Below are 23084 nucleotides of genomic sequence, written 5' to 3'. Positions count from 1 at the left end.
GGCGGGAGCATTGGTCAGGCCAAACGGCATTACAAGATATTCGTAATGCCCCAGGGGAGTTTTAAATGCTGTCTTCCACTCATCCCCCTCCCGTACACGGACCAGATGGTAGGCATTACGGAGATCTAACTTAGTAAACACAGTGGAATCTTGGACTAGCTCGAATGTAGATGACAACAGCGGAAGGGGGTACTTGTTTTTAATAGTTATCTGATTGAGCCCCCGGTAGTCGATGCAGGGTCTAAGGGAACCATCTTTCTTTGCCACAAAGAAAAACCCAGCACCCAGGGGGGACGTAGATGGCCGTATGAGACCAGACGCCAATGATTCGTTTATATACGTCTCCATGCATGCTCTCTCAGGTCTGGAAATGTTATATAATCTGCTGGATGGCAATGTAGCCCCTGGAAGTAGCTCAATAGCACAATCAAAAGGTCTATGAGGGGGCAGAGAGGTGGCTTTAGACTTGTTAAATACCTGATGCAGGTCATGGTAGACGGGTGGCACACCTGACAGGTCTGGCGGGGAGCAGTTCTCGGGCGTGGGAGCCTCCGGGGATGGATGAACCGAGCGTAGACAGCTTGAGAGGCATTGAGGACTCCAGGCCACCACTTGGCTGGATCGCCAGTTGATGTGGGGTTCGTGAGTGGCGAGCCAGGTATGACCCAATACCAGAGGAGACTGAGGAGATGGAAAGACATAAAAAAAAAAGATATTCGTAATGATTGCCAGATACCTGCAGTTGTATGGGTACTGTCTTGTGGGTGATGGTTGGAAGAACCTCTCCATTGAGTGCAGCCACAGGAATGGGTTCAGGAAGGGAAGTGAGGGGAATCTGGAGTTTGTCCACGATGGTCCGGTCGATGAGATTCTGTTCACATCCGGAGTCGACAAGGGCTTGGGTAGTGAATGAATGCCCGTTAAATGATACCACACAGGGAAGGGAACACCGAATCACGTTGCTTCTGTTTATACCACCCACCAGTGCACTCGGAACTACTGGTGGGCTCTCTCTTTTAGGTGTTGCGGACACTTGGAGACAAAATGGCCGCCCTGGCCACAATAAATACACAAACCACCTCTCATGCGGCGTTCACGCTCCTCTGGCGTTAGGCGAGCCCGGTCGACTTGCATGGGTTCCTCATATTGCGTGCTGGACCTGACCTGCACAGAGGAACGAGGAGCAGAGGCGGAAAGGGTTAGTGAGGGTCGCTTGGTACCTCTAAGCTCCTGTTGCCGTTTGTCGATGGTGATGGCCAACGTGATCAGGTCCTCCAGTGTCCTGGGCTCTGGGCACAGAGCCAGCTGGTCCTTAATCCTGTCATTGAGAGCTTGAACAAAAGCTCCCTTGAGAGAATCCTCATTCCAGGTTGATGCAGCTGCGATAGTCCTAAAATCCAGAGAAAAATCAGCAACAGTTTGCCGTCCCTGCTGCAGAAGCCATAGCCTTTTAGCTACGTCAGCTTGTGTCTCTGATCTGCCAAAAGTTAGCTTGAACTCCGTAAGAAAATCTGCTAGTGGTCCCTGTAAAAACCCCGGCTGCCGGCTTCTAGTTTCGGCCCATCTCAAGGCTTTACCTCATAAAAGACCAACAATGTAGGAGATTTTGGACGCTGCAGTGACGAAGGACGAAGGCGAGCATTCAAAAGCGAGGTCACACTGTAATAAAAATCCTAAACAGTTCTCAGATTCGCCACTGAACGTCTCAGGGGGTGGCGAATCTGCTACTCGGAACAACAGAGAGCTCGGGACCTGAGAGACTTCTAGTCCGGGTGAAACAGGTGGGGGTTGAACAGAAGGTTCCGGAGCAGCGGCTCGTTCACAGAGCGTCTGCACAAGTGTCTCTAGCTGATATACACGCTGTGTGACGTTGGCCAGTTGCTCAGTTAGTGTCCGAATCTGATCGGCCTGCTCAGTCAGGATATCCGATAGATCCCGCGGAGTTGATCCTGAGGGGCCAGACATCTGTTGGCTGGATGATTCTGTCATGTTTGGGGTTAACCGTCTGACCCAAGACATACAGAATCAACTTCAGAGTCAAGAGGATGGGTTTGAAAAAACAGAAAATATTTATTATCTTAACTAAAGGAGCACCGTTAAGGTAGGTGACGATTTGGAGCTTAGCTCAGTTCTTTATAGTCCAGAAATCCTGGGGCCCAGCGTTCTGGGTAGGGAGGAGAGAAGAGGAGAGAGGAGGGTCCGGTTGGCTGGTGAGTGGCAGGAGGAGCGCGCGACAGGGCGAATCCTCGGGGGAGGGTGCGGAGGCGGCAGAGAGCTGGCTGGTCAGAAGAGGCTGGAGCGGGGAGACAGGCGTGGATCCGTGTCTTATGGCAGGTTCTGAAAGTGGAGGATTGACCTGAAGGAGAGGGAGAAGCAGGGTGAGGTTACTCGGAACGAAGCTCGGGAGACAATAGTCAAAGATTAAAAAGGCTCGTGACACTCAGGTAGCTCTACCAAGATTGAGTAATCATCCAGCGCTGAGGTGCGTCTCCCTGCTCCTTAAGAAGTCTGCTGATGAGTAGCAGATGGCTCGTTGCTCTCCGGTTCCGCCCATCTGCACTCAAACAGAATGAGGGTCAGGTGTTTTCACTCACCTCCAACCGTGACAAAAAAGGGACACAACAACAATACAACAAGATCTACCTATCACTGCGTCAACTTGATGAAAAGAAAAAATATATATATATAATCAATATTGCTTAACTGAAGAATCACGATAATAAATCACAACGCATTAAGTGCCCACCATAGTCTTAAGACCTGTGTTTAACGTGACCAAGCCCATACTTTTGAGAGCACCATGTGAGCACCTGTGTGTGTACACACGCTTGTTTATTTAAGGTTTTTCTATAGGAGCGCCCAACAGAGAGTGTGAGGGACCACAGATCCGCCCCCCAAAGATGCGCAGGAGACGGGGGGAGCTCCAAGTCCCAGAGATCCAGGCGCTGCCCCAGAACACAGGAACCCCAAGGAGACTGCAACCAGGAAGGCCCCCGCCCCCCTCGAGAGGCACAGAGGATCGCCCCAGGGGGCCACAACCAGCAGCCGGCAGAGTCCCTGGAGATATCAGCGGCAAGCCCTCAGGCCCGCCCGCAGCCTCCCACCCCCTAGCCGGCCGAGCCCGGGACCCAGCGACCTGGGACCCAGGGGCGACCACCCCCGCCGGGGACCCAGCAGAGACCAGGGACCCAGACCCCACCAGGCAGCCACCGGGATCTAACAGGCAGATGCCAAAATCTTAAACCCTCAGACCCGGTTGCCACGAACACTCAGGCAGACCAAGGCACAAGCCCCCACACCAGGTGTGGCAGGGGGAGGGGGGACAGAGATCTATATCATCAAGAGAAGTTCCAGGAGAGGGGAGGACCCAAAGGCCCCACCTGACATATACAGTCATACACAAACACAGTCACACGCTCCCTCCCTCATTCTCACACATGCACATACAACCCAAGACTTACAAAAATGCACGCCGGACACCCACTCATGCTCCCCATACACACCCTATTCACTCTGGTCCCGGTACTGCTGCACATTGGGTACAACCATCACCGGTAACCAGAGGTTGACCCTTTCTGCTGGGGTGCTGATGAGCAGGCTCCCCCGCCCAACGCTGAGCACAGCAACCCACCACCCCAGACCCCAACCAGATGGCCAGATCTCCCTCCTAGCCTCCAGCCCCAGGAAGCCTAGCAACAACAGAGGTGGCTAAGACCCCTAGTCTCCCTCCGCCTGCTCCAATATAGTGTTGTGTGATCATGAGGTGTATTCCATGGCTGTGGTGAGTGGGCAGTGCGGGCATCATCCAGCATATGCCAGCTGATGCCACTGCACCACCCCACTTACACCCTCAGCCATCAGTGTCTAAGTGCGGTTTAAAATTGGAAGTGGGCACCGGCACTCGGGAGGAGGCTGAAATATCCCCCTGCCAAATGCCGTTGAATGTGCTCACTCCCAAGGCCCTAAGTGTGTGTTTGTGTGGAATGTCGTCAGTGGAAGTGTATAAGGTGCAAATAAAATTGGGGGGCAGGTTACCACAGGAATGCGGAAATGGGGTCCATACCCGCACTCCCTGACTTGCCTACCCCCCAAGGTCCTATGTGTATGTTTGTGTGATGATGTGAGGGAGCAGGAGGAGAGAAATATGCGGGGATGGGGAGGAATGGCTGGTTGGGCTTAGCCCTCCAGGGAGCCAGCTCCCCTACTGGCCCCAATAGGCACCTCTGTTGTCAAACTAAACTGCCACCCAGGGCATGGTGACCCCAGCCCATCCTGCCAGGGCCCAAAGCAGCAGCATTACAGAGCCTCACGGAGTCCGAGGGCACCAACCCAGCCCCACCCCAGCAGAATATCTATGCCCACCCCTGCATTTGCACAACTTCCAGAATATATAAGACATGGGACATCCAGGTAAGGTTGGGTCCTCCCCCTCCTGGACCTCCCCCTCCCCTGTGATGGAACGGCAGAGGAGCCAAGGTCTACCTGAGGCCCCCGAACCCGAGCCAGGCACTGCTGGGTGTCCCTGCCTTCTTCCCGGCAGCATACATGTCAGGACCCGACACCCAAGGCCCCGCCCAGATCCCCACACGGGGCCGGCCACCCCCAAACCCCGAGCCCCCAGGCCCCCACCCAGACCCGCCCAGGGGCATTGCAGCCGCCAGGCAGTGACCCATGGCCGCCGCCAAGATCCCCAAGGGGCCCCACTCACAACCGCCAGCAGTCCACCCCCCGAGGCAACCCAAGCACCTCCAGAGGGGGGCAACGGCCCCCCAGTCCCAGACACCCCCAGTGAACCCACCTCCAGGGAACATCCGGATACTCCAAACTCAGACCCCACACCCCCCCACCCACACCATCCCGCAGGACAACATCAACGGCCCCCCACCCTCGCAATGTATTTGAACCGATCAAAGGAGCCCAGAGAGATTCATCTGAAGTGGAAGCAGAGGCTATATCAAGTGCAATATGATCTAACAAAATATTTCTATACTGGTTAATGCAGAGAGTTTCTTTATTTTTACAATTCAAGAGGATAGTTTTCTTAGCGATGCATATGGCAGTCAGAACCACGTGAACCAAAGATGTTGCAATCGGGACATCGTCCAGGTTTCCCAGTAAACAAAGAGAGGGGGAAGTTGGGATATGACATTTCAGACAATTTGACAGATCCTCACATACTCTACCCCAAAATTCCTGGACAGGTGGGCAGGACCACAGTGCATAAATGTAATTGTCAGGAATGTTGTTTGTGCAGTGTGTACAGGTGTCAGACGACACAAACCCCATCCTGAACATCTGATGACCTGTATAGTGTACTCTGTGTAGAATTTTGTACTGAATTAATTGTAAATTGGGGTGTCTGATCATTTTAAAAGTTTTTAAACAAGTTTGGGACCAGAAGTCCTGGTCAAAGCTGACTGATAGATCCACCTCCCATTTTTCAATAGGGATTGCAATTTTATCGTCTATTTTGGACAGTGTCTTATGTACTTTAGACAGTAGTTTGGGGGGTTTGAGATTATAAAAGTCTAATACTCTTGGTGGTGTTTGTAATTCTATTTTATTGAGCTTAAATTTTTGTTTGACTACAGATTTAATTTGGTGATATTCTAAAAAGCTATTCTTATCCATTCCAAATTGGGAGACTATTTGATTAAATGGAATGAAGTCCAATCCTTCATATATGTGTTCCAGGTATAGGATTCCTTTATTTTTCCAGTCCGGAAGGTTCATCATTTTGTTGTTTTGCAAAATGTCAGGATTATTCCAGATAGGTGTGCGATTGCATGGTACTAGTGAAGACTCTGTCATTTTAAGATACTCCCACCATGCTGTCAGAGAAGTGCTGATACTAATACTTTTGAAGCTTTCATGTTTTCTTATGCTTGAGCTAATAAATGGTAAGTCTGAAAGCTCTATCGTATTGCAAAGTGTCTGTTCTATATCTAACCAGGACTCGTCTAATGGGTTATCTTGCAACCATCTTGGTATATATTGTAGCCTGTTGGCTAAGAAATAATAATAAAAGTTGGGTAAATCCAGTCCTCCTCTGTCTTTGGTCTTCTGAAGCGTTTTTAAGCTAATTCGTGGGGGTTTATCCTGCCAAAGGAATTTAGTAATTGAGGAGTCCAGAGATTTAAACCAGTCAGCTGGAGGTTTGTTTGGGATCATCGAGAATAGGTAATTTATTCTGGGTAAGACCATCATTTTAATTGTAGCAACTCTCCCCATGAGTGATATTGGTAAGCATTTCCATCTAGCAAGATCATCTTCCACTTTCCTTAAAAGTGGGATGTAATTTAGTTTGGTTAGATCTGCTAACTTGGGAGAGATATTAATTCCCAGGTATGTGATATTCCCTGACTCCAATTGTGTATTAAGTAAATTGACAAATGAGAAATTAATTGGTAGAACTGTGGATTTTAACCAGTTTATAGAGTAATCTGAAACTCTAGAAAAAGAGTTTATCAGTTATATTGCTTGGGGGAGAGAGGATTGAGAATTCTGGAGAAAGAGTAAAACATCATCTGCATAAAGACTGATCTTATGTTCTATTTTCTTACACTTTATCCCTTTAATGTCTGTTGTTTGCCTAATTGCTGCTGCTAGTGGTTCAATAAAGATAGCAAATAGTGAGGGGGAGAGTGGGCATCCCTGCCTGGTCCCCCTCTGAAGACAGAAGCTAGCTGATATTTGGTCGTTCGTCCTGACACGTGCTGTTGGTGAACTGTATAATGTTTGTAGCCAGTTTATGAAGAAGTTCCCAAAACCAAATTTATGTAAATTTGCAAATAAGAACTTCCAGTTAACTCTATCAAAAGCTTTTTCTGCATCTAGAGATAATATACTAGTTTCTATGTTTCTACTGTAAGAGAAATCTATCAAATTAAGTAATCTGCGTGAATTTGTGAGTGATTGTCTACCCTTAATGAAACCAGTTTGGTCAGGGTGTATTATGAAGGGGGTTACCTTCTCTAATCTTTTGGCCAGGGCTTTACAAATTATTTTGAGATCAACATTAATAAGAGAAATTGGGCGATAACTGGTAGGAAATGCCGGGTCTTTGCCTGGTTTTAACAAGAGACTAATATTGGCTGAATTCATGTTTGGTTGTAATCTGCCACTCTCTTCTATTTCCCTCACCATTCTGAAAAATGTTGGAGCCAGAATGATCCAGAATTCTTTGTAGAATTCTACTGGGAACCCGTCTGGACCTGGAGCTTTCCTATTAGTCATGGATTTAAGGGCTTCCTGGAGCTCCGCTGATGTTAGTGGCGAGTCCAGGACTGTAACTTGGCTGTCTGATCATTTAGGAAGTGTTATCCTGTCAAGGAACTCATTGATCTCATTATCTGATGGGTTTATCTGTGGTGAGTACAACGTTTGGTAAAAGTCTCTGAAGGTGTTGTTTATTCTTTCAGGATCATATACTATATTCCCGGTTGAGTCTTTAACAGCAGATATGGTAGTTTTCTCTTTATTTATTTTTAATTGGCTAGCTAAGAATTTACCTGATTTATTACTATGTTCAAAGTTTTCTATTCGTAGTCTTTGTGCTAAAAATTGTGTCTTTTTGTCAATAATTCCATGAAGTTCTAATTTAGATTTACGTAATTTGCTCATTGACTCTTCTTCTGTGGACGCCTCCAAAGACTTGATGATTTCTTCTAACTCCCGAATACGTTTGTTTTCCGTTTTTTTCTTATGTGATGAGAAAGAGATTATTTTACCTCTCATCACTGCCTTTCCTGCCTCCCAAAGAATAGATGCTTTTAAAGGTGAAAGCACCTTTAAAAGTCTTTATTTGATGCAGAGTTACCAGAGGTGGGCCAGGCTGGAGACAAAGTAGAGGACAGGCGAATGTCGTGGTGGCAGGCAGAGTACAAGGCAGGGGTCAGGAGCGAAAAACGAGGTCTGGAGGCAGAGATCAGGCAGGGTGGATGGCTGGAAGATTTACTTGCAAATGGCGTTCAATAATCTGGTAGGGAACTGGTGGCTGACTGGTGAATGTATAGCAGGGGGTGCAGGTGTGAGTGATAAGCTGAGGAGTCAGGAGCAGGTGAAGTGGATGAAGCTGATTGTGGTTGCCAGGGAAACAGGGCTTGTCAGGAGCTTGGTGAGGGAACAAGGTGTGCTGCATAAAGGCTGAATGAAGAGGCAGAGGAGGGTGAAGGATTGGGAGTCATGACAGAGACCACATTCCATTGAGTGCAGTTAATCACAGGAAGTGGGTGGGGTAACAATATTTTCTTTTGGAAGAAAGTGAAACTTGCAGAAATCAACAAACCAAGGTTTTAAGTCTCTGGTGTTGTGATTGAACCCAAGACCTTATACGTGTGAATACTACAGACATTGAAGAAGAAGAAGAAGAAGAAGAAGAAGAAGTCATTTCTATAGCGCCTCTCAAGATAAAAATCACAAGGCGCTTCACAAAAACAAAAAAATTAGAAAATAATTTCAAATATTTTTTAAATGAGCAAAAAATAGACATTTGTGATTAAAAATGTAAAGACAGAGAGTGAGTCAATAGGAAAGAGTGAAATCAGTGGATCCTGAGGAAGGTGGAATAGGTGGGGAGAGCAGAACAAGGAGAGGGTAATGAAGGTCACACCAAAACCAGCCTGAACAAGTGAGTTTTCAGCTGATTTTTAAAGGAGTCCACTGAGTCGACTGATCTCAGGCTCAGGGGAAGAGAGTTCCAGAGTCTGGGGGCCACAGCAACAAATGATCTGTAACCTTTGGTCTTTAGCCTGGTGTGCTGCACAACCAGTAGGCTTTGATCATTGGACATCAGGGACCTGCTGGGGGTGAAGATCACCAATGTATTATGGTGCTTGTCCATGTAAGGCCCTATAGACAAGAACCAGGATCTTGAAATGAACCCTGAAGTTGACTGGCAACCAATGAAGCTGGAGGAGAAGAAGGTGTTGTTGAAAGTGTCAGACCTCAACAGTTTTATTGCTAAACCATCCTGTATGGTAGCAAACTGCTTGTGGGTTTTAACTGGATTGTTGACTCACTTAAAACATGAGGTGAAGTCTTGTGTTTACATTCCTGAATGCCAACACCTTGACAAGCTTCCTGTTCTTATTCAGTGCGTTTACATGCAGCCAGTAACCCTTTTAAGACCCGAATATTCACAATAACCCGGTTCCGCAGGTCTTTGTAAACACCGCCAAAAACCCGGATATGCTCATAACCGGGTTTTTAAAAACCCGGTTACTACACCTAGGGTAACCCTTTTCTAACCCGAATGCTTGGTCGTGTAAACGCATACCGGGATATCCCCATCAAAGCGTGTGTTCTGCGCATGCTCTGTTCGCATAGAACCTTGGTCTTTTGAGTAGCGAGACGTCTTGTACGCGCCAGAACACTGGAAGTAAACAACAAGTTGGGGGCAAAATGGCGAGTCGCGGCACAGCACCACACTTTGAGTGACGAGGAAACTAAAGCGCAAACAAACGCGGTCACTATCTCTTCCAAACTGGGAAACATGTTGTTGTTTTCACGGATACCAGAACAAGAAGAACCGGAAATGACGCAAATTGCGTCTGGACGTAGTCCATACGTCCTGACGCTACCCCAACGTCCGCAGTTAAATCGGGTTATGCACGTTAGAGGTAACTCTTTCTATTTATGCTTGTAAACGGGTTATTCTGATCAACTCAGAAACCTGAATCCCGACCTTAACCCGATCATAACCCGGATATTGGCTGCATGTAAACGTACTCATTGAAGCTTCACCATTCTCTCTGTTACGTAACAGTACCGCTAGAGCAGCAGAGGGAGATGCTCAGGAATGTTTATGATACTGGTGGGTTGGGCGTACCTCTTCATAGCTTAATATAGGAGTTGTTTGATTAAACATAAAGCTGCACCACTCTGAGGGAAGACTTCCTATGAGCTTTTTAGGAACAAGACACCCTAGATTCATTGCCTCGTACTGATACAAAGCAATGTATATTGCATTGTTTCTCTTGTAAAACATTAAATTAAAATATATGATTGCAACATCATGGGTAATTTTGTCAGGGTGATAAAGTTGCAGATGTTCCCCAAGGCTTCCTATAATTCCTTTTCATATGTCTGACCCGATGCACTTGCACCACTGGACTGGAACACGCAATTTAAGTACACAAGGATGAAAGTGCGAGACTTGGGATTGGGCCCTAGAGGAGTCCATTAAGGTGTTAACATCTAGATGCCCTAATGTAATCTTTGTCAGCAGGTTTCCTGGGCACGTCCAAAAGTCCTGATGCAGGCTAAGAACTTGTTGGAAGGATCATACATCCTCTAGGGATTCCTTTGGAGGAACTGGAGTGTGGGATGTTTTTTTTTTTTTTTTTTTAGTGGACCTAAAATCTCAACTATCTCATTTGGGGTAAGAAAAAGTGGATGGAATCAAGAAAGAAAGTTCCAGTTGCTACACTACAAGTTGTATGCGATTCAGGGCAAAAGGTAAAGCAGATAAGAATATAGCTTTCATAGTCTCATTCACTTGCGAGGAAATGAAGAAGCCCTCCTGAGTTTAGAGATAATGTTCGTAATCCAGTTTGATCAGGGACAGGACATTAAACAGGCTTAATATAACTGTTCTTTTATATAAACTCTAGAGGTTCATTTACAGTGCCGGATGAATTTGTAAAGAACATTAAAAACTCCAGCATTCACCACATTTTATACATCTCTATTCAGCCTCTCCCTGGGCTGCCACCTTACCGTGGTGGAGGGGTTTGAGTGTCTCAGTGATCCTAGGAGCTTTTCTGCCTCTGGTAGAGTCACCCATGGCAAACAGGTCCTAGGTGAGGGATCAGACAAAGAGCAGCCCGAAGACCTCTTATGATGAATTATATAAATGGAAACTGTGTTCCCGCGCCCGGACGTGGGTCACTTGGGCCCCCCTCTGGAGCCAGGCCTGGTGGTGGGGCACGTTGGCGAGCACCTGGTGGCTGGGCTTTAACCCATGGAGCCCGGCCAGGCACAGCCCGAAGAGGAAATGTGGGTCCCACTTCCCATGGGCTCAACACTCGTAGGAGGGGCCAAAGGGGTCGGGTGCAGTGTGTGACGGGTGGTAGTCGAGGGTGGGTGACCTTAGTGGGGGGGCAGTGTGCTACCAACACTATCTATAGTGGGGACGGTGCGCTGCTCACCTCTACTCAGGACGTTGTGGATCGGTGGGCAGAATACTTCGAAGACCTCCTCAATCCCACCGACACGTCTTCCAGTGAGGAAGCAGAGTCTGGGGACTTTGGGTTGGCCTCTCAAATCTCCGCCCGGAGTTCCTTAAGGCTCTGGATGTTGAGGGGCTGTGTTGGCTGACGCGGCTCTGCAATATTGCGTGGACATCGGGGGGCAGTCCCACTGGACTGGCAGACCGGGGTGGTGGTCTCCTTATTTAAAAAGGGGGACCGCAGGGTGTTTTCCAACTACAGGGGGATCACACTCGTGAGCCTTCCTGGTAAGGTCTATTCAGGGGTTCTGGAGAGGAGGGTCCGTCGGATCATTGAACCTCAGATTCAGGAGGAGCAATGTGGTTTTCGTTCTGGCCGTGTAACACTGGATTAGCTCTATACCCTTAGGGGGATCCTAGAGGGTGCATGGGAATTTGCCCAACCGGTCTACATGTGTTTTGTGGATTTGGAGGAGGTGTTTGACTGCGTCCCTCGGGGGGCCCTGTGGGGGGTACTCCAGGAGTATGGGGTACCAGGCCCTTTGATACGGGCTGTTTGGCCCCTGTATGACCGGTGTCAGAGCTTGGTCCACATTGCCGGCAGTAAGTCGGGCTCGTACCCAGTGAGTTGGACTCCGCAAAGGCTGCCCTTTGTCACCGATTCTGTTCATAATCTTTATATACAGGATTTCTAGGTGCAGCCAAGGTGTGGAGGGCATCCGTTTTGGTGGCCTGAGGATCAGGTCTCTGCTTTTTGCAGATGATGTGGTCCTGTTGGCTTCATCAGAATGTGATCTTCAGCTTTCGCTGGAGCGGTTCGCAGCCGAGTGTGAAGCAGCTGGGATGAGAATCAGCTCCTCTAAATCTGAGACCATGGTCTTCATTCAGAAAAGGGTAGAATGTCTTCTCCGGGCCAGGGATGAGGTCCTGTCCCAACAGGAGGAGTTTAAGTATCTTGGGGTCTTGTTCACGAGTGAGGGAAAACTGGAGCGTGAGATCGATAGGCGAATTGGTGCTGCATCTGCAGTGATGCGGACGTTGTACCGGTCTGTCATGGTGAAGAGAGAGCTGAGTCAGAAGGCGAAGTTCTCGATTTACCAGTCGATCTACGTTCCTACGGTCATGAGCTAGTGACTGAAAGAACGAGATTGCAGATACAAGCGGCCGAAATGAGTTTTCTCCAAAGAGTGGCTGGGCTCTCCCTTAGAGATAGCGTGAGAATCTCGGTCATTCGGGAGGGGCTCGGAGTAGACCTGCTGCTCCTCCGCTCAAGAGGAGCCAGTTGAGGTGGCTCGGGCATCTGGTCAGGATGCCTCCTGGACGCCTCCCTGGTGAGGTTTTCCGAGCACGTCCAACCGGGAGGAGACCTAAAGGTAGACCCAGGACACGGTGGAGGGACTATGTCTCTCACCTGGCCAGGGAACCCCTTGGAATTCCCCCGGAGGAGCTGGCCCAAGTGGCTGTGGGAGAGGGAAGTCTGTGCCTCTCACCTTAGGCTACTGCCCCCGCGACCCGACTCCGGATAAGTGGATGAAAACCCGACTCCGGATAAGTGGATGAAAATGGATGGATGGAAATGTGAAAATGGATGGATGTGAAAATGAATGAATGGATGGATGGATGGATGGATGGATGGATGGATGGATGGATGGATGGATGGATGGATGGATGGAGATGGATGGATGGATGGATGGAAAACTCCAGCACTGCTAATTTGATACACAGCACTTTTAAAACAAACCATAAAACTAACAACAGAGTAACATAAATACACACTCAGATATAGAATAATGCAAATAAGACCAGTAGATAACCATGGAGAGGAACAGTTCCTACACCCAGTGTGTGGGTAACATAATCGTTAAGGATTCCCTCTAATTCTATGGTTTGAAAGCAGCATAATTACTAATATCTGCCTAATTATGATTAATAATATAGTATGTTCCTGCTTTTCTAAAACCTCTCAGCTTGAAGACATTTATAAGTAGAATTTTGAACATATAGATTGGTCTTTCAGTCTGACTGAGCCATTCTTGGATCTATCTCTCAGTAGAAAAGGATTGTAACACATTGTCTAATCCTCTCTCCTTTATTCTGTCCCTTACTTTCATCCATGTCTTATTTTAGCTCCTCCTTTGCCAAATATCTCACTCAAGGTTGCGTTTTCTAAAGGTTTTATTTGTCCTGTGTTTATGCATAGCTCCAAAATAGCGATTCAGGATTATCTGCCTCTGCAGCTTGTCTCACTCTGTTTAGTTTGTCTGTGGGAGCTGCATGGGTTTTATTAGAGTGTTTGGTCCTAGCCAGTAAGATTTCTCTTCATATTTTCCCTTTTTCCTTTAATCACCATACCCCACTTCACTCTGCCTGTCATGCTTTATCAAAGCAGAGATGACTTCCTACTGTCTTCTCTTCTCTTTCCAGCTACCAATTTACTTTCTCCTCCTCCACTTACTCCTTTTCCTGTGTCCTTATAGGATCAGAAAGAAGAAATATTTTTTGCTTTTATATCTCTTACTCCTTTTTGTACTTTGCAGAATTTCTGCAATTTCCTTTCTTTTCATCTATATTTATTTTTGATGAACTAGACTAATTTGGTGCACTCGTCTATTTTAACCAGCTGCAGTTCCATTTTTCAAGTCATTAAAATGAACTCAACAGTCTTTTCAAACTTCTGTTTTTACTGTACATCCCCTCATATTTGTGGCTGACACCCTAAACTATTAGATTTTTTGTTTACGAGTGATTTTCTTGCTTTTGGAACAATTGAACTGTTTCCACACCCCACACAGTTACGCTTGGCTCTGCAAACGTCTCACAGATTCTTTCAGAGATGTGAGAATAGTGACTGAGAGCATTTTCCTTTCTTGAGAGGACGTCTATAAACCGCTGTCCTGCAGCCAAGAAAAATGAAATGGTTGCCAAAACCTTCTTCCTGAGACATTTTCTTTTTTGATACGACAATATGGTGAAGCTTCACTGCTGTCTGAAGGCTCCAGCTCTTCCCTTCTCTTCTTTTACTTAAGAAACACAGAGCAGATGTTGTTGTGTTACTTTAAATGTCCTTCACATTTCTTCTGATGCTAGGACATGGTGGATTGAGCAATGAGAGGAAATTATATGAAGGCATAAACAGCCTCTGAATCCAAGAAGTCAACATAATTAATAATTATACATATAAACAAAACAAAACAAGCACCCTCTGGTTGATGGATGCAGATTACATTTATGTCCCCCTCCCCTTTAAATGTTGCCAACTGCAGCATTTCCAGAACAAAAAATACCTTGGGTATTACTTTTAAGGTGTTGACTTCACAATCATGTAGTTGTTACCTTGACACGTGTTCAAATAATATTATTATTATTATTATTATTATTATACATTTCATTTAAAAGCATCTTTCTTGATACCCAAGGACACTTAACAGCCATGGGAAAAAATTAAAACAAAATCAACACATTACAGAAATATATAAAAACACTAAGATGTCAAAAGAAAAACAATGACATTAAAACTAGGAGGTAAAGGCTTGTCTGAAGAGGTGGGTTTTGAGTTTTGATTTAAAAAAGTTGGAGGAAGTGAGTTGTACGAAGGTCAGTGGGAAGAGAATTCCAGAGGTAGGGAGCAGAGCGGCTGAATGCTCTTCTCCCCATGGTGACGAGGCATGCATCGGGAGCCAAGAGATGAGGAGCAGAAGAGGAACTAAGTGACCGAACAGGAGTGGTGTCCAGAAGGCATCCTGACCAGATACCCGAGCCACCTCAACTGGCTCCTCTCGATGTGGAGGATCAGCAAAACTACTCTGAGCCCATGCCGATGACCAAGCTTCTCACCCTATCTCTTAGGGAGAGCCCAGCCACTCTGCGGAAAAAACTTATTTCAGCCACTTGTATCCACAGTCTCGTTCTTTCGGTCACTACCCAAAGCTCGTGACCATAGGTGAAGATAGGAACATAGATCGACTGGTAAATCGAGAGCTTCGCCTTTTGACTCAGCTCTCTTTTCACCTCGACAGATCGGTACAACGCCCGCATCACTGCAGATGCAGCACCAGTCTGCCTATTGATCTCGCGCTCCATTTTTCCCTCACTTGTGAACAAGACCCCGAGATACTTAAACTCCTCCACTTGGGGCAGGACCTCATCCCTGACCTGGGGAAGGCATTCTACCCTTTTCCTAATCAAGACCATGGTCTCAGATTTAGAGGAGCTGATTCTCATCCCAGCTGCTTCACACTCGGCTGCGAACCAACAGGACCCCATCATCTGCAAAAAGCAGAGACCTGATCCTCAGGCCATCAAAACGGATCCCCTCAACACCTTGACTGTGCCTAGAAATTTTGTCCCTAAAACTTATGAACAGAATCGGCGACAAAGGGCAGCCTTGGCAGAGTCCAACTCTCACTGGGAACGAGCCCGACTTCCTGCCGGCAATGCGGACCAAGCTCTGACACCGGTCATAAAGAGACCTAACAGCCCGTATCAGAGGGCCTGGTACCCCATACTCCTGGAGTACCCCGCACAGGGCCACCTGACGGATGCGATCAAATGCCTTCTCCAAATCCACAAAACTCATGTAGATTGGTTGAGCAAATTCCCTCCAGGACTTCCCTAACGGTATGGAGCTGCTCCACAACATCTTGAGTAGAGGTCAGCAGCACATCGTCCAAGTGGCCGAAATGAGTATTCTCCACAGAGTGGCTGGGCTCTCCCTTGGAGATAGGGTGAGACGCTCGGTCAACCGGGAGGAGCTCGGAGTAGACCCACTGTTTCTTGAGAGGAGCCAGTTGAGGTGGCCTGGCCATCTGGTCAGGATGCCTCTTGAATGCCTAACCCGACTCTGGATAAGTGGCTGAAAATGGATGGATGTGAAAATGTTGCTTGTGAGGAAGAACCACAAGCAACATAATTTGCCAGTTTTGCAAATATTGTTTTTAATTTATTGTACCATTGTATAAGACTATGTTGTAGTGTGTGTGTGTGTTTGAGTCCTTGTGTGTGATATCTGTGGGCAAAGTTTGGATTTTCAGCAAGAGTGCACGGTTTAGAGTGTATTTTGACCTGAAAATACAATGTTCGTGAAATTGGGTGAGATGTTATGGATTTGTGTTTACTGTTTTCAGAACACAAGGCATAGTTTCAAGAAATGTGTTTAAGCAATCAAGAAAAACTGTAACAGGAGGAATGCGACCAACGCATCGTCACTCGCTAGTGCGTGGATTGACTCCAGAGGGTTTAGCCAATCAGTAAAAAGTGTCCTATATAAGGAACCCAGCAAATTGCATTGTCACTGACTAGTGACAGAGTCTTTACAGCAATCCTCATACTAAGCAAGCATGTAGCGACAGTGGAGAGGAAAACTCCAATTTAGCAGGAAGAAACCTCCAGAGGATCCTTGCTCAGTATAAGCAGCCATCTGTCACGACCTACTGGGGATCGAGAAGACAGAGCACACACACACACACACACACACACACACACACACACACACACACACACACACACAAAACATATATACCAAGTAGTAATTCTATGGTTACATTGTGATTTCTAAGTAAATATTCTATTTATTAAGAGATACAATTTATTATCTTTACCTTAGTTTAATCTATAATTAATTCAACAGGTAAACTGGTAGTAGCACATTCCATGTTAAAGAGAGTAAATTGTTATTATCAGGAGAGGGAGAATGTTAAGTGGTTAGCAGCAGTGTGACAGCCGATGGCCACCCCCTCCATGAGGCTACCACAGCTCAGCAGAACACCATTGCAGCTTCTTCTGAGCTGTGTAGTTGCACATACATGCTCAGAGAAAACCCCCACCCTCATCTGATGACAAGCACACACGCACACACACACACACACACACACACACACACACACACACACACACACACAGAGAGAGAACTACAATTAAACATTCACAGCACACAGATAAATATCAAAGTGTCATAAAATTAGAGAGAATCTGTTGTTTTTCCTTCCATCTGTGTGTTATTAATTGAAATATTTGTTGCATACTCGCTGCCGGAGCTCCGAGGTCAGGCTGTTCACACCTCTGCATTAACTGAATGGCAGGTGGTCACACAGATGGAGGCGAGCATCTCTGTTTACAACAAGCTCATTTTAGTCTCTCACTGAAACTGGCATCTGCATCTTACACACACACACACACACACACACACACACACTCACACACATACGCACACACACATACACACACACACACACACACACACACAAAACCTACAGGTGTCTTCATCTAACCAGTAACAACACCTCACACCTTTGATCTTCTGTATTTTTCTTCAGTAAACTTTAAGAAAACTGTTGTAGATCTGAATTACAGCTCCAGAGACGGGATAGAGGACTTCAAACAACGGGTGGGGTGACAGATTTCTTCTCGTCAGTTGTGGTTTGCATATACACATTTAGCTGCCAAGAAACACATTTTCTTTATTTTTTTATATGGAACATAAAACAACAGATGGTTGTTAAAAGGAAGAGCAAGAAGAGAGACGAGTAAAACAAAGCAAATATTTCTCACAATGGTTCACAGCTATAAAGAAAACATCCTGACTGTGATTGTGTGCATTTTCAGCTATTACGACCCTGTCTGCTGTCCTGTTATCACTTTTTTATTTGACCCTCACCACCTGCCGACTCTGACAGCTAGAGATGAAAGGTACTAATCCTAATACTCCATCTGGCTTGATTTAGGAGCTGTAATGTGAATTTGTGGCAATATTCAACAAGGGGTTAAACAAAGCATCAAATCTAATTATTTCATGCACACTGCCTTCGTAAAATAGCCCTAGTATCCTAAAGTTTACTGAAGACGTTACAGTCTATTGGGATTTTGTACAAATCCATTTATATTACACACGTATAAAGTAAAGGCACTCGATGCATTGCTTAATGTCATCCTGATCTTCTAAATAAGAAAGTAATTAAGTGTTAAATACGTCAAAGTTGGTGGTTAAATGTTCATTTATTTTGCTCGTGTTTTGACAGCGCAGATTTTTTTCCCCTCCATCTCTTCATCCTTTGGTTCTCATTATGACCACATGCCTTTAACAGAAGTCACTCAAAGGCTATCAAGTCACAGTTTCAGACCAGATGATTAATGTCCTAATTGTCATCATCTCGAACCAGCATCAATGACCTAATTCATCATTGATGTCCACACACAGATGCTGACAGGCCAAGACAGAGTGTGTGCTGTTCGTGTCGGTATGTATAGAAGAAATGTTGATGTCAGAGGGGAATTCCACCAGCAGAATTACATCAGCACTTCCTTTTTATACTGTATTATTCTTATCCGATGATAAGTTCAGGTCAGTTGGCAAAGGACTAGTTCCAGGATCATACTCCTTGTAAAATGTTTAGTTTAATAGTTTACCAGAGGGCTTGTTTTCAAGTAAATACCGGAATTAGATTAAATTAGCAGACTTGAACAATCTAAAATTCAAATAACCAAATCCAAACTATTATATATGTTTGGATGCAATGAAATCATAAAATCATAGACAGTTTTCTAAAGAGCAAAATTTATTTATGACATGTTTTGAAGAAGCTTTCTCAAGGATTCCCACCATTACAGCCCACCATTATCCTTATCAGCAGACACTTATCTCAGAGGGAAAACAGGACTCTGCTTCCTCCTCTTGTACAACATTAGTGTCATTACTTCAAACATACAAGCTAATGGTAAACTGGCCAACGTTCATGAGGATGAAGCGCTCCTCCTAATGCACTGATAACAGGAAGCATTACTTGTTCAGAGACAGTGAAGGCTGCAGGGAAGCTAAATTAGCTTTTTCCATACATGGCAAAGATAAAAGCAAACGCTTTTTAGGTCATGGACAGGAGCCAATAAAATCTAATAGATGTGTAGGGACATTTGCTGCTGTTAAATAACAAAATATTTTAAAGTACTTTATTCCTGTAACATTTATTAGAACTAGTGTATACAGCAGCTGTGTTTAACTTAAACTCCTGCTAGGTGTTAAGCTGTCAGCATTATCCAACTCTTTTTGTTTTATTTAAAACGTAGAGACATTTTTTACTTTTTGTTCTATTATTCTGGGAGGTCTCAGCCACCATGTTAGTCACATCTCTGGTCGGCCATAGTGTATTTACATCAGCCTGTGGTAAATACACAAGCTGAGAAAGTCCATATGTATACTGTTAGACTTTGCTGGCATTTGATATTACTGTAAAATCAACAGTAAAATACCTCTAAAAGTGTTTGCAGTGTAGTACTGTAATTTCCATGCACTGTTAGACTGTGCTGTCATTCCTATAGTATATTACTATATACTATATTTGGGAGCCTTTATTTTATTACAGTATGTTACCGTTTACTCATATCTTAGTAAAATATGACATGAAAAAGGTACATTACTGCCCACAAGAACACAGTACCCTCTGACAGCGTTGACTATTTTCAGTAGCAAAAGTGTATGTTTACGGTAAATCACTGGAAAAGGTATTGCAGCATACCTTGAAACGAGCTTACGGCAACATACCATAAACATACAGCACAACACATATTTAATAATCACGGTATAATGTTGCGTTATTGATGTAATTTTCTTGTGAAATACATTACGGTATACAGCGTTGCCAGTATCTCACCGCCATGCAGTCAGAGGGTTTTTTTACAGCAATAAAACATACGGTATAATTCTGGGATCATCACTAAGTGGTAAGTTACCGTTAACCATACCGGTATCATGCTGGCAACAGTGTTGCCAGTTTATTACTGTAAAGTGGATAGGTAAAGTCTAACAGTGTAAGTAAATACATAAAAATGCACTAGTAGGAAAGTCTGCTCCACATCTTTATACTTCTTGACCTTTTTTTAACTAGCAGCTAAATCTGGAGCTCCAACCTGCAACATTCTTGCTGCGAGGAAACAGTGCTGCCAACTTCACCACCATGAATCCCATACTGATATCCATACATAAAAAACGGCTACTGTAAAATCTTCATTGGAGTAGATGTTGCTCTCTTTATGCTTTAATAATAAATACTGCAGATAGCAGTGATGACACCGAAATATGATCTCAATGAGATTGGACAGCCACCCATTCAGGCTATTCTCTCCAAGCTTGTCACGATTCATCTTCACAGGTACACGTGCACATACAGAGTATACGTGCACATACAGAGAACATCCTAATGCAATGCTGGAGCACAATTAGACTTGTAGATGGGGGTTAGGTCACTTTCTCTACCTCATCATTTAAAGGGTTGTTAGAGCAGAGAGAACAGGGAGGAGAAGAATCTAATAAACAAAGAAGATAATTGATTTTCTAAAATCTTGTGTTTCTGTTTTAAACACACTGTACAACAGATGGAAATAAAGCTGGTGGATTATAAACATTTCCTCCTTCTGCCTCATTGCTTTTTCACTCTGCGATTTCACTCATCAGGGACTCACTAACACATCCAATGAGATGCAAAATACCCCATTTCTACTCTAGCTCCTCTCGCTAGTTCCCATCCTAAACACAAGTAGACTCGATAGTCTAATTACAAGCATTTGTGACGAGGTGGTCAACCGTCCATCAACCTGCACAACCATCCATCTCTCCACTATCTCGTGCTATCTCCACACGCCCCTGCTACATGCTGCTTCTGGATTTCTCTGTTTATAAATTCCTTCTATATCTCCCCAGACATTATCAGAGGCACGGCAATCAATTTACTCTAACCTACTTTCCTCCATCTGTGTTCGTCTCATGGATTTTTCTCTTATCTTTATTATTACCATGTAAGAAAGAGCATTTTTTCTCTTTTTCCACCTCTTTTGTCTATATATGCCTTTTGTTACCTTTGCTTCTCTGGCTTCTCCCATTAATTTTTCAAAACTTGATTTGTCTTATTTTTCTTCTGTCTTTCCTACTTTTCTCTGTTATCTGATTCTACACACACTAGCCTTGTTGTACCATGATGGTCCCCCTGATGTGAATTTCCCATTCCACCACATCCCACCAGCTTGTCTTGTACCACTAACCAGGCTGGTGAAATCCCCTTCATTCTCCATTCTGATGCTCAGTTTGTACTTAAATAAGTCACCATCAACATGCCTGAGCTGTGTCCAAATTCAGGGTTGAGTCCTTGCACACTATACCATGCTATACCATGCCATACCATGTCATACCATACCATACCACATCACACCAAACCGCACCACATCACATCACATCACACCATACCATAACACACCACACCATTACCAGCTCAGTGGCCTAGTGGTAGAGTATCCACTCTGAGACTGGGAGATCAGGGTTCGATTTCTGCTTGGGTCATGCCAAAGACTTTGGAAAAATGGGTCCACTTGCTTGATACTCAGTATTAAGATGTTCCCGAGTGCAGCTGTGTCTGCAGCTCACCGCTCCCCCAGGCGATGGGTCAAGCGCGGAGAACAAATTTTGCACACACATTGGTGTGTGTGACAAATAATGGGACTTTAACCATACCATACTACACCACACCATACCACACCACACCAAGCCATATATTGTGGCGTATGTTTGAAAACTTATTCAACACGCCACGGCAGGCTATAAGGTTTTTTTTATTGATAACGCGCAGGCAGAACAACTGCACAGCTGATCATTTATTGTCCAGGTCGTATTCTTCTATGAAACAGGCACTTACTTAGCTCGATGGTGATTAGATGCCAAAAAATACCTCACAGACAGTGCAGATCTTTTAGGTGTAAATTGATGAGACAGCGGTCAACAGAAATGTCTCCCCAAGTTCACCCCGCCACCATAATGAAGGCCAGCACAAACAAAACAAAATCCCAAACAATAGGTGCACGCTCATATTTATAACCACACCCAAGGTGCAACCAATCACCTGAAGTGCAGAAGTGCGTGCACATACCAGCTCATTCACAAAAGGAAAACTACAAAACATGAATGGCTCCTATACCATACCACACCACACCGCACCAAACCATAACACACCACACCATACCACACCACACCAAACCATACCACACCATACCATACCACACCACACCGCACCAAACCATAACACACCATATCATACCACACCACACCAAACCATACCACACCATACCATACCACACCACACCGCACCAAACCATAACACACCATACCATACCACACCACACGGTAACACACCACACCATACCACACCAAACCATACCACACCACACCACGCCATACCACACCACACCACACCATACCATACCACACCTCACCAAACCATAACACACCATACCACACCACACCAAACCATACCGCACTACACCGCACCGCACAAAACCATAAAACACCAAATCATACCATACCACACCATACCATACTATACCACACCAAACCACAACACACCACACCATACCATACCACATTACAACACGCCTAACCATACCACACTACTGTGTGCTGTGGTGTAATTGGGTTTAAAATGCATACCCATAAGGATGTAGCCCCTGGATTAGGACACAGCCTTGGATTGTGACTTGCTTTCAGAGGTGTACCTAATAAAGTGACCATGAGTGTATTTACGTAGTTGGATTCTGACATTGTGTTACAAAGAGTTGCCAAAAGTTTTAAAATCTGCGTAATAAATGAAAGAGAATAATCTTTACTTAGGCACTTTGGGATTTTGATACACTACAATAGTGTTAATACTGTTATTATTCATCTTTCCCACGTTTCTAAATCTTCTTTCAGCTTCACTTTAACCTGCAGGGGTTTGACCATCAGGGGAAAATGAGCACATTACTAAAAATAAAAGATTTTTGTAAACTTTGACCCAGAATCCAAACTAGCATCTGTACTGTAGCAGCATGTGGGCTGTAGATGAAAGGGAGCAATCACATATTTCAGTCTACAGAAAGAATTGCCCAATTTCATCCTTTCATTTTC

The 23084-nt window shown here is 45.1% G+C and overlaps 1 protein-coding gene across 3 annotated transcripts in view; it reads left to right on the top strand.

Moving 5' to 3' along the window:
• The window catches only part of m1ap (meiosis 1 associated protein), a 175017-nt gene that overhangs the window by 143764 nt on the left and 8169 nt on the right, over nucleotides 1–23084 (top strand). The window lies entirely within an intron of this gene.

This window comes from Nothobranchius furzeri, chromosome 2 (assembly GCF_043380555.1).
Source record: "Nothobranchius furzeri strain GRZ-AD chromosome 2, NfurGRZ-RIMD1, whole genome shotgun sequence".
Taxonomy (NCBI): Eukaryota; Metazoa; Chordata; class Actinopteri; order Cyprinodontiformes; family Nothobranchiidae; genus Nothobranchius; species Nothobranchius furzeri.
The sequence above is the reverse complement of the archived record's forward strand: the minus strand, read 5'-3'. Positions and strand labels throughout refer to the sequence as shown.